The sequence below is a fragment of the Crinia signifera genome, chromosome 19, assembly GCF_055691185.1.
Source record: "Crinia signifera chromosome 19, ASM5569118v1, whole genome shotgun sequence".
Lineage (NCBI taxonomy): Eukaryota > Metazoa > Chordata > Amphibia > Anura > Myobatrachidae > Crinia > Crinia signifera.
In genome coordinates this window covers 132,617,821-132,634,059 of record NC_139226.1, presented here as the reverse complement: position 1 = coordinate 132,634,059, position 16,239 = coordinate 132,617,821, and positions in this window count along the sequence as shown.

Below are 16,239 nucleotides of genomic sequence, written 5' to 3'. Positions count from 1 at the left end.
CCAGAAGAAGCTGCTGGGACAGGCTTTTCTTTTGGAATTACTGTTCAGGGCTGTGGTAGAGGTGGAACTCAGTTCCCCCTACCAATAGAGGTGGTCCACCCAGTTCCCCCTCACTTTAACCCCTGCACAAGACACATAATGTATGCATATGTATGGGGGGAAAAAATTGATGTACACATCTTAAAACACCACCACCCATATGTGTGTGACATTTTGGGTGCTAGTAATCATTGCCAGTGAAGACTTCCAACTGCAGAAGATACACCTTTTTATGTATTTACACTCATGTCCATCACTAGCCACGTGTGACATCAGCACTCCTCATTGGACTTTGCCTAAGTTAGAAAACCCAAAACCCATCCAGTTCCAAATCTTTGTTCGTTAAGTGTTGATATACGAGTGAAATGCTTAGAATTCTGCAACTCCATGACTTTATTTTGCTCCGTGCCTGCAAAATATATAATCCAGTTACAGTATACAGCAGGGCCGTCTTAACAGCAGTGTGGGCCCCTGGGCAAAGCAATGCACTGGGGCCCTTACCCATTCTCCCCTCCTAGGGGTGGGGGTCGCTATCAGCAGCAGCTTTGATGACCCACGGGTGGCAGGGGGTGCTCTATCTTCCATTCAACATGTAGGACCTGGAGCAGTAACTTCTGCTAATTACTCCTTTACTGCACAGGTGGTGGGAGGGAGAACACTAACGTGTGGAAGGGGGCACTGAGCTGAATGAAGGGTCCCTTGTAAATGACTTCCAGGGAAGGTAGGGGGTGTTTTATACGCAGGGGAGGGTTGGATAATGGAGTGGGCTTAATATTCGTCATTTTCCGGTGGAAGGGCAGCTTGTTTGACTGCAGATATCGCCATTATCTGGAAATAGATTTCTTAGCCTTCAATAGTATAAAAACCTAGAGTCCCACCTTTCAGGAGGTGTTGGGGACTTGGGGATCAGAGATCAGGAGCCAGAGCAATCCATTGACAAAAATATAAAACTGGACACCAGACGTTTGGAGCTGGAGCAGGGACAGGCTGCTGGAAGGCTGATATCTCTGGTTCTGGGCATTAGAGACAAGTGGCTAGTGTCCACAGAAAGGGGAGAGTCGCAGCTTTTGGATTATACTCTCAGAGTCAGAGAGAACCTGAGAAATATGACTGGGAATTGCAATTAACAGGTCGGATGTGGACTGCTGCTTTGAAGTTGGATATCTCCAGTTCCCCATGGCCGATTTTCAAAATTCTGATATCCCTGGAAAAAGGGGATCCTCAGCTATTAGCATAGGGCCCTTATACACCTGGGGCCCCTGGGCAAGTGCCCATTAAGCCCATACGAAAAGATGGCCCTGGTATACAGTATGTACAGCACAAACAGGTGCACAGCTCTGGTTCTTTATTTTTAATCATTCAGAGTGCCACCTTGCTGGGATCTGTTGTGTTGCAGTCCGGTACTTAAGGGTCTGGTACTTAAGGGATGGGTAGTTGTGGTTCTGTGCAGTGTGTTACATACATAGTTACATAGTAGTAAAGGCTGAATAAAGACATGCATCCATTGAGTTCAACCTTTTTTTTGGATTTAGTCGGCTAAGTTTATAGCCAGATGGGTGGGAAGTCACTGTCAACAAGCGGTCAAAAAAGTGGTCATTGTGGGGCACCCCCTTCTGGGAAGACGGCGAGTGTGTCCTTCCTCTACAGGTGTACAATCCGTGCTTTGCCATATTAAAGGGTGGTGAGTCCTACACAATGCAGGTTATGCAATTAGGAGCTGGTGGTAAGTCCGCTCCTGGTTATTTGTTGTGAGATATAGTTGACTGGTGCTGGTTTGGTAGCGCCTTCTCTTGCCATCCTCCAACACATAAATAATAGGTCATCAAAATCAAGAAATACCTGTTTACCTTTTAAATCTAGCATTTGGTGTCCATGTGATAAGCTAGTTTAAGGTTTTGTTCATATGTGTCATAATAAACCAATGTCGCCTTATAGTTTATTTGCCTTGTGCTTCAGTTTATCCAGATACATTATTTTAGTTATTGTAGTTCTTCTTTAGATGGAAATGCTGAGTGTCAGAATGAGGGCCCATCAGCCTGAAATCATTGGAAGTTATTGCCGGTAGATGATGTAATAAAATAAGCTTTTTCTATTTTACAGTACAGTATATCTCAGTTTTTATTTGCTCTTGCCCTAAAAGCTATTTCATAGACGTAATATTTAATCATGGGTTCTAGAGTAATATATACCTAGTGAAAGGTTTTGCTAAAAGCTTCTGAATCATTCTTTTGACCTTGTAATGTTTTAGGAATTTTTAGTCCACCACCAATAAATAAACACCCTAGAGTTTAAGGTGTACCATAGTGTGTGGTTCAACAGCCACTGGTATATAACACATAATATCCTTTAAAGGCAACTCACCATTCCTGTTGCAAATTTGTCCTCTGCCCCAAAGTCCTTTCAGTACTCTTTACCTAGAAGGGCGCCCACAATTTTGATCTTGGGCATCGTAAGGAAAAAAAAACGCGTTGGTCGCATCGCATGCGACCAAAAAATCGCATGCGATGCAACCGACGCGTTTACCGCGATTTCCCATAGGGAACAATGTTAAATGTCCCAATTGACCCGAATTTCCATAGGGAACAATGTTAAATGGCCCACAGAGGCCAAATAGGCACCCTGAAGTGTGAAATGGCCCCCCCCAATTGTTAACGTCACCCCACGATCAACATCAACCCGAAGCGTGGCGAGCGCAGCGAGCCCGCGATGGGCGGCGGTACGTGTCCTACGACCTTTTCATACCCCCACTATCCACGTCGGCGTGGAGTTGAGAATAGAATGTGTGGCGAGCGCAGCGAGCCACCGAGCCCGAAGTGTGGCGATCGAAGCGAGCCCCGCGAGGGGACGTGGACACCTTCACAGGTATACGCGTCCCCTCGCGGCCTTCACAGGTGTCCGCGTCCCCTCGCGGGGCACGCTGCGCACGCCACGCTTCGGGCTCGGTGGCTCGCTGCGCTCGCCACACTTTCTATTCTCAACTCCACGCCGACGTGGATAGTGGGGGTATGAAAAGGTCGTAGGAAGCGTACCCTCGCCCCTCGCGGGCTCGCTGCGCTCGCCACGCTTCGGGTTGACATTGATCGTGGGGTGGCATTAACAATTAGGGGGCCATTTCACACTTCAGGGTGTCTATTTGGCCTCTGTGGGCCTTTTAACATTGTTCCCTATGGAAAATCGGGTAAATTGGGACATTTAACATTGTTCCCTATGGGAAATCGCGGTAATCGCGTCGGTCGCATCGCATGCGATTTTTTGGTACATGCGATGCCCGCGATGGGCGCCCTTCTAGGTAAAGAGTACCGTCCTTTCTCCTCCCGATGTCCCCGTATGCAAATGGAGAACAGAAAAGGGCGCAATAGTTCCCCGTACAGTGTAGATAAAATTGAAAGCTTATCTGAAGTCTGCTTATCATCCTAAGCACCCAAATGCTTAAAACACGTTTCGTGCCCAGTTTAAATACCCTGTTAATGGGTCCCAATTAGCATTAAACACACCCTCCTGGTCTCAAAGAAATGGATTTCCAGGGTAAGGAATTCACTTCATGTGTTTGGAACACATAGACAAAAAAAAAAAAATCTATCTATATGTAGCCAGAACAAATAATAGCCAATCTAAGCGGTTTTATTTATTTATTAGGGAAAAAAACAGGTGGTGTGTGTTGCGCAATCAATAGCTGCTGGCACAGGGTTTGTCAGGACCCTAAATTTAAAACAGAAAAAGGAAAATGTGTGCCAGCGCTTGCTGTTTCAATAATTAGTTACACGGTTCTCTGAAATAATTATTTAATAAAAATTAACATATAAAATACATACATACATTTAATATGGAAAAAAAAAAGTGATCTAGTACTGGTGAATCATTTATGGTTGTATCCCTTTGGAGTGTGATCTCATATCCCTTAATATGGGAATGTTTGAAGCTGACAATTGTAATATTATATTACCATCCAATTTGTCTGGTGAATTTGTAGCCAGATATCTGTGACAACGATAGTTCTGTGGTGCCTTATGATTTCAAAGGCTCAGGACTCCCATACGACGATCTTCCTTTCTCTTGGATTATAAGGGATAAGGCTGTAACCCATAAGATTGTATCCAGATTTTCAAAAGGGACGTCAAAGGGATGATGAACTTGGTCACTTTTAGGATGAAGTCAGCAATTTAGATGTGCTCAACGCGTTTCCCCGGAATATGCACCTCCGGCTTCCTCAGTTTCTTATATAGCGCAGCATATTCCATTGTGCTTTACAAACTGGGTATTTACAGACAGTCAACGGTATAAGGGCCCTGCTCGCAAACTTACAATCTATAGGGAAATAGGCATTGATACATAAGGATAGATATTCTTTATTGCATTAATTCCACCAGAATGAAAAGGTTCCTGGTGTGCTGTAAGATACTGTGACCCAGCAGTTTGGCAAGGGGTCAGGAGGATGGAAAATGTGAAGAAAAGAGTGGATAAGTGTGGACTGTACAGGATGTGATTAGATAGGTACGGTATATGAAGGTTAGGTGGCTGGTTCTGGAGTTTGATAAGCTTGCCTGAAGAGATGAGTTTTCAGGGAACGCTTGTAGGTTTGGAGACTGGAGGAGGGTCTTATTGTGCTTGGGAGGGCATTCCACAGAGTGGGTGCAGCCCGAAGAAAGTCCTGCAGTCGGAAATGGGAGCGAGTAATGAGTGTGGATGAGAGACGTAGATATTGTGATTAGCGTAGAGGTCGGGTCAGAGCGGAATTTCCCATTAGGCACGTGAGGCACCGGCCTAGGGGCGGCACATGTTTGGGGGCGGCACTTGGATGCCTGTGATAGTACTGTCAGCCCAAAATATACCAAAAACTGCAAAATATCCACTGTACTCTACTATATTCCATCTTAAATAGAGTGTAAATGGATAGGACATGCAGATACTGCCCCTGTAAACTGTCCTACTTAATAAATATGTGTTCATAACAAAAGAACATGTCACAGTTAGTGGCTTTTTTATAAATCCATTATATTGGCTATTATCAAATGAGGGCCTATAAGTAATCAATAAAAATAAGACAAGTAGGCGGTGGGGGGTGGGGGGACATTATTGTTGTGGCTAGGGGCGCCCTCATCCCTAAATCCGCCCCTGGGTCGGGTTCGAAGATATTTTGAGATAAGAGAAGAAATGTACCATATGTTGGTGTCGTTTGGTTTATGGCTTTGTGTGTAAGTAAAAAGGGATAAAGGAGTGTCCCTAGGGGCACCTAGGAGCGCTGGGGGTATTCCACCTGGTGATTTGGATCACAAAAAAGCTCAATGTACCAGGCAAGGCTGCTGCCGCTTTATGGAAGAGGATGTGTTGCCTCTTACAAAATACTAGGAAAAACAGGAAGTGACTTTGTCCCAATATGGGACGCTGTCGCTTTAAGAGGCGCAGTCTTGCCGGGTTCACAGGTATCCGCGTCTCCTCGCTGCGCTCGCCACGCTTTCTATTCTCAACTCCACGCCGACGTGGATAGTGGGGGTATGAAAAGGTCGTAGGACGCGTACCGCCGCCCCCTCGCGGGCTCGCTGCGCTCGCCAGGCTTCGGGTTCACATTTATAGTGGGGGGGTGGCGTGGGGGTGCATTTAACCATTGTAAGCACCCATTAGGGTGCTTATACAATTTAATATCGAATATGAGGTAAAATCGCATCGCATGCAATCGGGTTATAGGTTTATAGTGGTACTCTAGTAGATACACCACCTAACATGTGTTGCAGTTAATTAAGTCTTTAATTGTATAATCTTTTGTACCATCATGGTTGGAAGACCTCTTATTATCCTGATTTGAGAACTTGCAGATATTGCAATGATTGCTTTTAAAGAAACCTCTCGGTTTTTCCCAAGTTGTCCTAAGGGATTTCGGTACTCTTTACCTAGAAGGGCGCCCGTCGTGGTGATCGCGGGTACATTTATGTCTGGCCGCGACGCGACCGACGCGATGCCCGCGATTTCCCATTGAAACCCATGTTAAACATGGAAATCGCGTCGGTCGCGTCGCGGCCGTCCATAAATGTACCCGCGATGCCCGCGACGCGATGCACCCGATTTCCCATAGGAATCAATGTTAAATGGCCCGACCGACGCGATTTTACTGTTAAATGCCTCAATGGACCCGATTTGGCCATAGGAATCAATGTTAAATGGGCCACAGAGCCCAAATAGGCACAATTAACCCTTAAATGTCCCCCCAAATTTTTAACGCCACCCCACGATCCACGCCAACCCGAAGCGTGGCGAGCGCAGCGAGACCGCGAGGGGCGGCGGTACGCGTCCTCCGACCTTTTCATGCCCTACTATCCACGTCGGCGTGGAGTTGAGAATAGAATAGTGTGGCGAGCGCAGCGAGCCACCGAGCCCGAAGCGTGGCGAGCGCAGCGAGCCCCGCGAGGGGACGCGGATACCTTCACAGTTATACGCGTCCCCTCGCGGGCTTCACAGGTGTCCGTGGCGACGCGGACACCTGTGAAGCCCGCGAGGGGACGCGTTTACCTGTGAAGGTATCCGCGTCCCCTCGCGGGGCTCGCTGCGCTCGCCACGCTTCGGGCTCGGTGGCTCGCTGCGCTCGCCACACTATTCTATTCTCAACTCCACGCCGACGTGGATAGTAGGGCATGAAAAGGTCGGAGGACGCGTACCGCCGCCCCTCGCGGGCTCGCTGCGCTCGCCACGCTTCGGGTTGGCGTGGATCGTGGGGTGGCGTTAAAAATTTGGGGGGACATTTAAGGGTTAATTGTGCCTATTTGGGCTCTGTGGCCCATTTAACATTGATTCCTATGGCCAAATCGCGGGCATTGAGGCATTTTACATGAAAATCGCGCTCAATCAGCCTTTTTAACATTGTTCCCTATGGGTAGCAGATTTTTATGTACCCACAATTTACCCACGATGCCCGCGATGCCCGCGATTTTTATCCCCGACGCCCGCGATTCCAATCGCTGGCGCCCTTCTAGGTAAAGAGTACCGGGATTTCTTTACTACTGGGCAAGAATCTCCTTCAGGTTTCTAGCTTTCCTGAAGACCACATTAGGACTATCTGGAAGTATTTTATTAAGAATCCGTTTTTAAGACTCACCAGTGCTTATTAAGTACTTTCTAATTAAAGTGTCTTGTGCATTATACTTAGTGACGAAGTTAATGCTCTCATTTAATGGCTCCTTTGTATCATACACTAATAATTCTTTCCTATCCACTGATTCTAATTTGATAGAGCCTCTTCTATTATTTTCTTCGGATAGCCCCTCTCCAAGAACTGTTTAAATCACTATTTTTCTAGTTGGTTTTTATTTGTTGTAACCCATAAAATCTTTTAATACCTTTTTCACATTTATCACGTTTGTTAGCAAAAATGTTCTGATAACAGGTGTGATAGTAAACCGTTTATGATGTTATAAATGTGTTTGGCTGTTCTTAATTTTAGGTTTCTAGTTGGCTTGCCGATATAGAGCATGCCACACTTACACTCCAGTAAATAAACCACATAAACCATATTTTTTCCCGTTTACTTCAAAATTCATAGTTTTTCTTTCATATGGGGTGCAAATACATAAGTCTAAAAACTTCAAATCAGTTCCGCTGATATTAAAAGTTAAAGGAATATTAAAATAATTTTGATTTAAAACCACACAAAACCCATTCGAGGTCTCCATGCCGTTCCATATAAAAAATATGTCATCAATAAAACGCCACCATGACACCAGGTCCTCCCCCACCGCCAGCCTGAGCTCTATGGCTCCCGTTTCCCAGAATGGGAGAGCGCACTGTTTGCCGCCCTTTCTCCTGATTAGGTGGGGTATTTAAACCTGGACAAGAATAGTGTCCATTCAACCTAATGAAGGAGATACATTCCCCGAAATGCATTGCTTGCTCTGTTGATGCATCAGCACATTTGTGGACTTACTGCACTGGACTTTGGTTCAGTCAGGAACCCGGGCCAAATTTAGTGCCCTGCTGTGGTGTCAAGCAATTCAGGATCAGATCACTTTGCTCTTGTAGCATAAAATCCACCACAGACTTCAGTTGGGGTGAGAAATCTGTCTTTTTGCTTTACCAGCAATAGTAAGCCACAGATGTTTAGCATCAAATGCCTACTGTATGTTTTTAACTTTGTTCATGTTTTCTAAAAAAATTTGCCTGCTAAATATTCATCTGTTTACCCCTGATATATGGGAGTATTTGAACATTTTTTATGGTAATTGCCCCAGAAGGAGTGCACATTTCTTATTTCTATTTGACATTGAAGAGTTGGTGTGCTCTTCCATGTAATGTGGGCTGCACTGAACATAATTCATTGGGCAATATAGAGAACAAATCTGTCAACTATAGGTATCACATAAACTAATAGTCTGCCCTGAAAGCCAAGAGTCTCCTCTTACATATGTTACCAGTCTCGAGTCTCTAGCACACCAAGAACAGGTGATATCAGGCTGCAAAATGGACATATTTTCCCCATAATGGGCCCGTTAATTCAGACCCGCCATGAATAATACTTTGCGTACTAAGTAGCACATTGCATTCTAAGCAGCGCGGACAACATTTATTGTACTGTGCTGTGACAGCAACAGCTATAAGTGATGTCTCTAGAAGTATAATGAGGAGACATAAAAGCTCCTGCCTAAGTTCCTGGTTGCCAAAACACTGTACTTAGCATCTCCATACAGTTTCTCTTATTTGAATACTAAGTAGCACTTTGCGTACAGACCGGGCCAATGGCATTTCAAATGCAGTGCCGGCTGCCAGCCAACCATAGCTGGTGGACCAGCAGCCAATCAGATAAGTAGCTGCTGCATCAGCTTCTTACTGGTTGACAGAGTGCCAGCTCTACATTTGAAATTCCACTGGCGCTCTTTGTATCTCTAAGGATGCCCGCCTAATAGTAAGGGCCAATCAAGTACATCCATCCTATCTGTTATCTCCACACACACCATCACTGCTCTCTATCCCCACCCTCCCACACTGTTCTGTACACCCACCCTCCCTCCCTCCCTCAATGCTCCCTACTCACTTCCATCCTCATTGCTCTCTACATTGACCCTCCTTCCATGCTCCCTACATTCAGCCTCACAAGCTGCTCCCTAAAACACTTCCTTACTGCTCCTCACAGTCACTTTTCCTACTCCCTACAGCAATCCAAATTGTATATAACAAGATTGTGCGGTAACCAATGCAAACAAATGAGATGATCTTTGCGTGTGCTACGTTGTTTCCTTATGTCTAGACTATTACAATAGGATTTTACAACCAACTCTTCTAATATGGACAATTTTAGAATCCATTTTTCTTGACAAATCAACCATGATTAATAGGAATATAAATATTAATAACAGCTGGTGTTGTGGGGATGATGAAGAAACAAATTCGATTCTTAAGTCCACCTTAAATAGAGTTGTTCAAGATAATTGAGGTTTAGTTATTGTGCTGGGCGGCTGCACCTCAGTTCTTAATGACACCTTTTCGTAATATTGAACTGAGCGCTCCGATTCCTCTGCAGGTTTCCGGCCAGCTGAGATTCATGGCTGCTCTGGAGAATCTGCAGCATATTAGGATACAGTATGTTCTGTAGAATGCTTCCAGCTTCATTACTCTGAAGTATTGAGCTGAAAAGTTTCAAACATTTAAGTATTAAAAATCTAATTCCGCTCGCTTTACATTCTGGAGTTTTTATTACAAACTCATCATGGTCAAAGGATTATTGGTAATTTTAAAACTGCTTACAAGTCGGTCGATATCTTCATGGAAATGAACATTGGTTAAGTTAAGTAGTAAATCTGCTGAAGTATGAGAATAAAAACGAGAGTCTAATGCAGATAAGCTTTCAGAACTAAGCCTGATTTAATGATGTATCTATATGAATTCATATACTGTCTATATTTGTCTTGCCGTCAGTATTATCCTCTTTGTGGTGCTATGGAGCTCTTGTGGTTCCTTATAAACAAAGAAAAGAAAATTATAATTATAATAATAATAATAGTCATGATAACAACACAACATGATGTCACTTTGAAAATACTGCAGGGATAAGGATCATTTATCTACATGTCTCTCCGTTTTACAATCTTACCAACAGCCAGGAGTGTTATGAAGTGAGAGACGCAGGTATCTTTGTAGGCAGGATGTGCCCAGTGGCATAACAATAACCCCCCCCCCCATTCCTGTTTCCCTACTCTCCCACCCCTCGTGTTCTCCAATCGCTGTGTCCCTCCACTCCCTTCCCCCCTCCCCTCATTTCCCTAGGTCCTGTGTCCTTTCTCTCCACCCCCTATTGTCCCCAGATCCTGTTTCCTTCTTCTCCACCCCCTAATGTCCCCACATGCTGGTTCCCCCCTCTCCCACCCCTCAAGTCCCAAGGTCATGTGTCACCCCCCCCTCCTCAAGACCCTAGTTCCTGTGTCATCCCCCTCACATCCTCAGATCCTGTAACCCTTCTCCCCCTACCGCCCAGCTCATGTGCACATGTTACCCTCCCCCACATGTGCCTAAGTCTGGTGTTACAGCTTAACTGACTCCTCTATCCACGCAGGGGAACAATAAATTAACATTTTGCCTATGGTGCTGGGTGATATATGCCCCCTTCAAAAACAAATTTGTGGGTGTAAAAGTTGTAGTTACGCCACTGGATATGCCCCTCTTCTCCATATCTGCCCCCTGTTCCACCCCCTCTGTGCAAACAGTTTTTTCACCTCTTTGGTTTCGCTTCACCTCCACAATTAGACACTTGCACAGATCTTGGATCCGTTCTCTATCACGCTGCCAACAGCTGCTCATGGGGTAAAGTGCAGGACGCATCAAGCATCGCATCTGGTTTGTGTTGCATGTCACCACTCTTCATAAGCATAACAGCATTTATGCATATGCGTTAGGTGGCCAGATCTCCGAAAATTGAGTTTTGGCCGAACTTTGCACCTTGATGCCTTCCCCCCAAAATAATACTTGTGACTTCAGTATTTTTTGAGTGATGTGAGCATCAAAACGTGTCTAAGTCAGCTGTGAAAGGCATTCTAACCAAGAGACATAATGTAAAGATATGCATAGATTAAAATAAAGCATAAAATTGAATAAATTGGTGATCCGCTGTTGGTAATCAAGATGTGGAGGCTGCGCTACAGACGCTGCCCAGAAGAGACTGTCCATCAAAATAAAACATTTAAATGAGGAGGCTTGTGAGGGAAACCAGTAAACGGCCAAAAATCACTTTAAAAGACCTGCATGAATCAAAAGCGTTCCATAACTCATAGGAGGGAGGCAAGAATAAAGCCATTACTCAAAATCCCATCTGGAGGTTGCCAGACAGCACAGTAGTGATTTACAGTGGTGATGTTCTCTGCAAATCACAAAACCATCTGTCACACACATCAAAAATATACAGTATCACTTCGAAAGCATAGACAGTTACTTATTGTGGATGCCACCAATTGCAAAACTATTGGCGCTAAATGGTTTGGTGAATAAAATTGCCCGCAATAAAATACAGAAACAATATCCTGATGTTTTTAATAAATATTACTGCACTATCTTCCCCTATGCTGACCTGCCACAAGCCCCTCATCTGCTCAGCAGTGTTCAGTAAAACGCTTATATATTCTATGAATCTGCGTTCCACACCAACTCAGAAATATATTCATTGCCATTACCAGCCCTAAAAGCCTATAAAAGATCAAGGAATGTCTGTTATTTAAGATGCTTATATTGTGTTCAAAACCCACGTATGTGTAAAAGAAGGAATCAGGATGTTGGCTAAGATTGCACAACTACTGCAACTCATAAAATACGTCTGTTCTTATAACTATATTTGGGCAATTGTAAAACCTATGGAACTGTAGCTTTCTTTTACTTCCTGTTACTTTATCTCCCTATATTTCTCATTTTACTGATTTGTATATAACAGCATATCTTACAAATGGCTTCTCAATTATTCAATACGTGACGATTTTTCCGACAGTTGAAAAATTGGCACTTTCGATGATTTTCAATGGAATTTACATTCAACCTATTCAATTCAAATGCCAATTTTTTTTGACTGTCGAAAAAATCGGCATGATCGGAAAACACGTGGATTGGCAAATTACTCGGCAAGATTAAATACCCACCATAGTGCCATTTATATCACTATCCACACCTCAGGTGTTGATGGGTTGGGAGAAATATGACCAAAATCGTATTGCGATAAATGACTTCATCTCCGTTTGAATGGTGTAATGGTTAGCATTACTGCCTCCAAGCATTGCCATGCGTTCAATTCCCACCATGGCCCTAACTGCGTGGAGTTTGTACATTCTCCCTGTGCTTGCGTGGTTTTCTCCGGGAACTCCAGTATCCTTCCACAATCCAACAAAATACTGGTAGGTTCCTGACAAAAATAAACCCCAGGGTGTATGGCAGACGGGCCAAAATGGCTCTTATCTGTCATCAAATTCTATGTTTCTATTTATAATTGTATGCAGAGACAGAGTTTACGAGAATACGCTTCACACAATTTTCAAATTTTTTGCCAAATAGTACATTGAGAAGGTGTCCACACTCCTTATCACCATCTCAAGATAGCATTGTTATTGCAGGGCTCCCCCGTCACATAACTTTTTTCACAATTCCCCTTAGTAAAACAGATTGCATTTCTCACTATAAGAATGGGGAATGTGATCTGCTCATTAAGGGCCTAATTCAGATTGGATTGTTTATGCCAGGGTGGGGAACCTCAGACCCGGGGGCCATATGTGGCCCCTGTAGTCGGTCTGAGTGGCCCACCCACCAACCCGGTGGCTTTGCCAAGTACAGGGGTATTCCGAGAGGTCGGTAGTTCTTGTGAGATTCCTCTTAATCAGCAGCAGCTGGAGACTGTCAGTCCTATTCAGCGGCAGCCGCCGGAACGTGGGACGGCTGCAGCAGGACAATTTGTAAGAGAAATTTTACATATGGCCCGAAGGATTTTTCCCCCTTACAAATGGCCCTTGGCACAAACAAGGTTCCCCACCCCTGGTTTATGCAATCCAACCTACAGTTTATGGATTATCAGGAAACTGCACAGGATCTGTTTGTACATGTGATACATTTACATATACATTTAGGGCATACTAAAATAAAATCAAAAGAGAGTGAAAGCAAAAATTTTAGTAAAAATATTTTTTTTATAAATGTGCCCCATAATCATAATTGTGTATTTTGAATGACTTTTACATAACCAGAATATTCAATAGCAAAGGGACGTTTCTACCAAGATGTGTCTTTACTTCAGTAAGCAGATTCATTTCAGGTTTCGTTGTGGCACATTTCACATGCACTGGTGAAGTAATGGGGTGTGTAGGCTATTTCTGAAGTTTTACACGTCCCTAAACCGGTGTAATGAAGCACCACAGGAAGTCAATGGGCCACATAACTGTTAATGGATCACAGATCTGCTTTTCCCATCTCTTTTGTCCTTATTAATGGTAACATTTTTGGTACGTGTGGCAGTTGATCCGAGCATCAACAACATGTGGTTTTCCCCTGATGTGCAATCAGTCTTTTCCTCACAGCTGTTGTTTTTGTCTTTGTATTTGTTATGTTTCACATTGTATTACAGAAGTATCTAATAAGTATTTCACGCTCTGTTCTGTCTATGATATCAGCTGTGCTCTGCAAGGAAAAATAAATTATATGGAGGATTCCGCAGCCTGATATTAATCAATATGCATACAATTAGACCTCAGCTTTTACAGCTGCTGCCCTACTTTTAACACTCCACATGTGTTATCCTTCCTGGCTGTTAAATTACGAGGCAGTTACTGCAAGCCGATCGGTAGTGGCATATATGTGTGAATCCCACTCACAGCGCTAGATATGAACCACCTTCCGTTGGTATCACTTTCAAATCACAAAGCCGGGTAGGACTCATTGTCAGGATCCCGGCACAGAATCAGGTGCGGCACTTTCACATTAAACCCGGGTATACGCCCGTTATACAGGGGCAACTCAGGTTTAACCCTTCTTATAACCCAGGGCGAATTGCTGGGTTGGTTGACTTGGGTTATAAGCTGTGCTGTTTGACACCCCACGTAGACCAGGGTCCATACATCAGCAACCCGGCAATAACCCGGCTCGGAGATGGGATGTGAAAGGGGTATAGGAAACAATTTTTTTTTTTTTTTTTCATTTGATGATGGGTTTGCTCATTTTGGAAGGTCGTTAATTAATTAAGTTCAGCTGCAGCCTCCCGGAAACAATGTCTGCAGAACGGTACCTTATCGCGTGCATACATTTCCTGCATCAGGCTGCGCATGCCAACCAAATAACCAGTGACGGTTAAGGCATTGACTGGTTACCTTAGGATGGCTGCACAAAGAGCTGTACTGGTCCACAGGGGCACAGGGGGAACCCCCAGTGGGCCCAACTGCTAGCCACCCCCCCCCCCCCCACACACACACACACTCTAACGGTGCCCATACACTAGTAAGATTTATCTTCAGATCTGGCTGGTTGGAACAAAAACATGGTTATGGATGAGTGACAGTTTGTCAGTTTTCCAGCATTTCCAAGCAGATGGTCAACTGTCATTTGCTCTCATCCATAACCATGTTTTTGCTCCAACCAGCCAGATCTGAAGATAAATCTGCGTGTGTATGGGCACCTTTTGGATCAGGTTCCAAACTGTGCATTTGTAGTATACATTGGGGGAAATTTACTAAGCTGAATACACCTATTTCAGGCATATTCGTATTTTCGGCATTTACTATGATAAAAAAAATGCCTATTCCTAGTCGTATTCATGGCACATTCATATAAAAAGCCATCGAATGAATGCCACTAGGAATGACCATTCATTCAAATGGTGATTTACTAAGCGGCTGTATTTAAAATACGTGTCACACGCCGCCACGGCTTAGCACGGCGGGTACAGTACTCACCCATCCGTGCCCGCCGGCGGCTGGCGTGTGTCCGCTGGGGTCCTGGTCGGGTAGGCAGCGGTGGCTTTGTGCAGCTGTGATCGGCAAGCATGGATTCAAACAGAGGCGCGGCAGTCTGGCTGTCAGGAGGCTGGCGCCGGAGTACGGTGCTGCCAACTTGCTTAAATGCAGTAATTGGCCAGGTCAGGGCTTCTCCTCCCATTCTGTCCAGTCAGCCTATGGCTGTCCTTCCCTTGGGATAAAGGGGATCTGACTAAGGCAATCTGAGTCAGTACAACTTGTTTCCTCAGCCTGCTGTAAGTCAAGTCAACAGCAGCAGCGCGGCTAACAGAGTGCTTGCAGCGGTGCATGCCTATCCCCCATCCCCCACCTGCTAAAATTCACCACCAGCTGTAGCGTAGCAACTGCTGCCCAACCACCCTCTCCCTACAAAGAAACCAGCACCAGCCGCCCCCTCCCCCTCTCTGCTGGAAGTCAACACAAGCAGCAGCGCGGCCAGTGCTGCCCGACCACCCTCTTCCCCTCCACAAGAACCAGCGGACTAAGTGCAGGCAGCGGTGACCGGCCACACCCCCCCCTTTTCCCCACCGACTAGAAGTCAACACCAGCAGCAGCAGGAGGCCAATGGTGCCTGACCACCCTCTCACCCTCCAGAGAAACTAGCACCAGCTGCCCCCCCCCCCCCCCCCCACCTGCTGAAAGTAAGCACCAGCAGCAGCGCGGACAGTGGTACCCAACCACCATCTACCCCTGCACAGAAACTAGCACCAGCCCCCCCCCCCCCCCCACCACCACCTGCGGAAAGTCACCACCAGCAGCAATGCGGCCAGTGGTGCCCAACCAGAAAACAACAGAGAACAATGGCGAGGACCAAACTGCAAACAGGGCATAGCTTGCTGTTCATTTTTGGCAACCTGGGACCGTTGAATAGGGCAAGGACCATTTTTGGCGAGAGGACTGGCCTTAAGGGGAAAAAAGCGATCCTCGCTGGAAAAAGCAGCAAACTGAGAGCAATGAATACTGTCCATTACCTCTACCTATAAGTAAATAATAATCCCACATATAAAAAAATCCAATGTGATTTGAAATGCGTTGGTGGAAACATAAGATTGGGGAAGCGTAATGCACAACCATTCCAACTCTGGTGTCTCTTACTAGCAGAAGCCACCTCAAGCACTTCCGTTAGTTTTATCACACATCACTCACATACTATGCTTTTATCCAAAACTACCAAGCTGCTCCTTTTTGGTATCTTTACAGCTATAGAGACCTGTCGTATTCCTCCTAGAAACAAGGAACAAGTAAAATTGAGGAC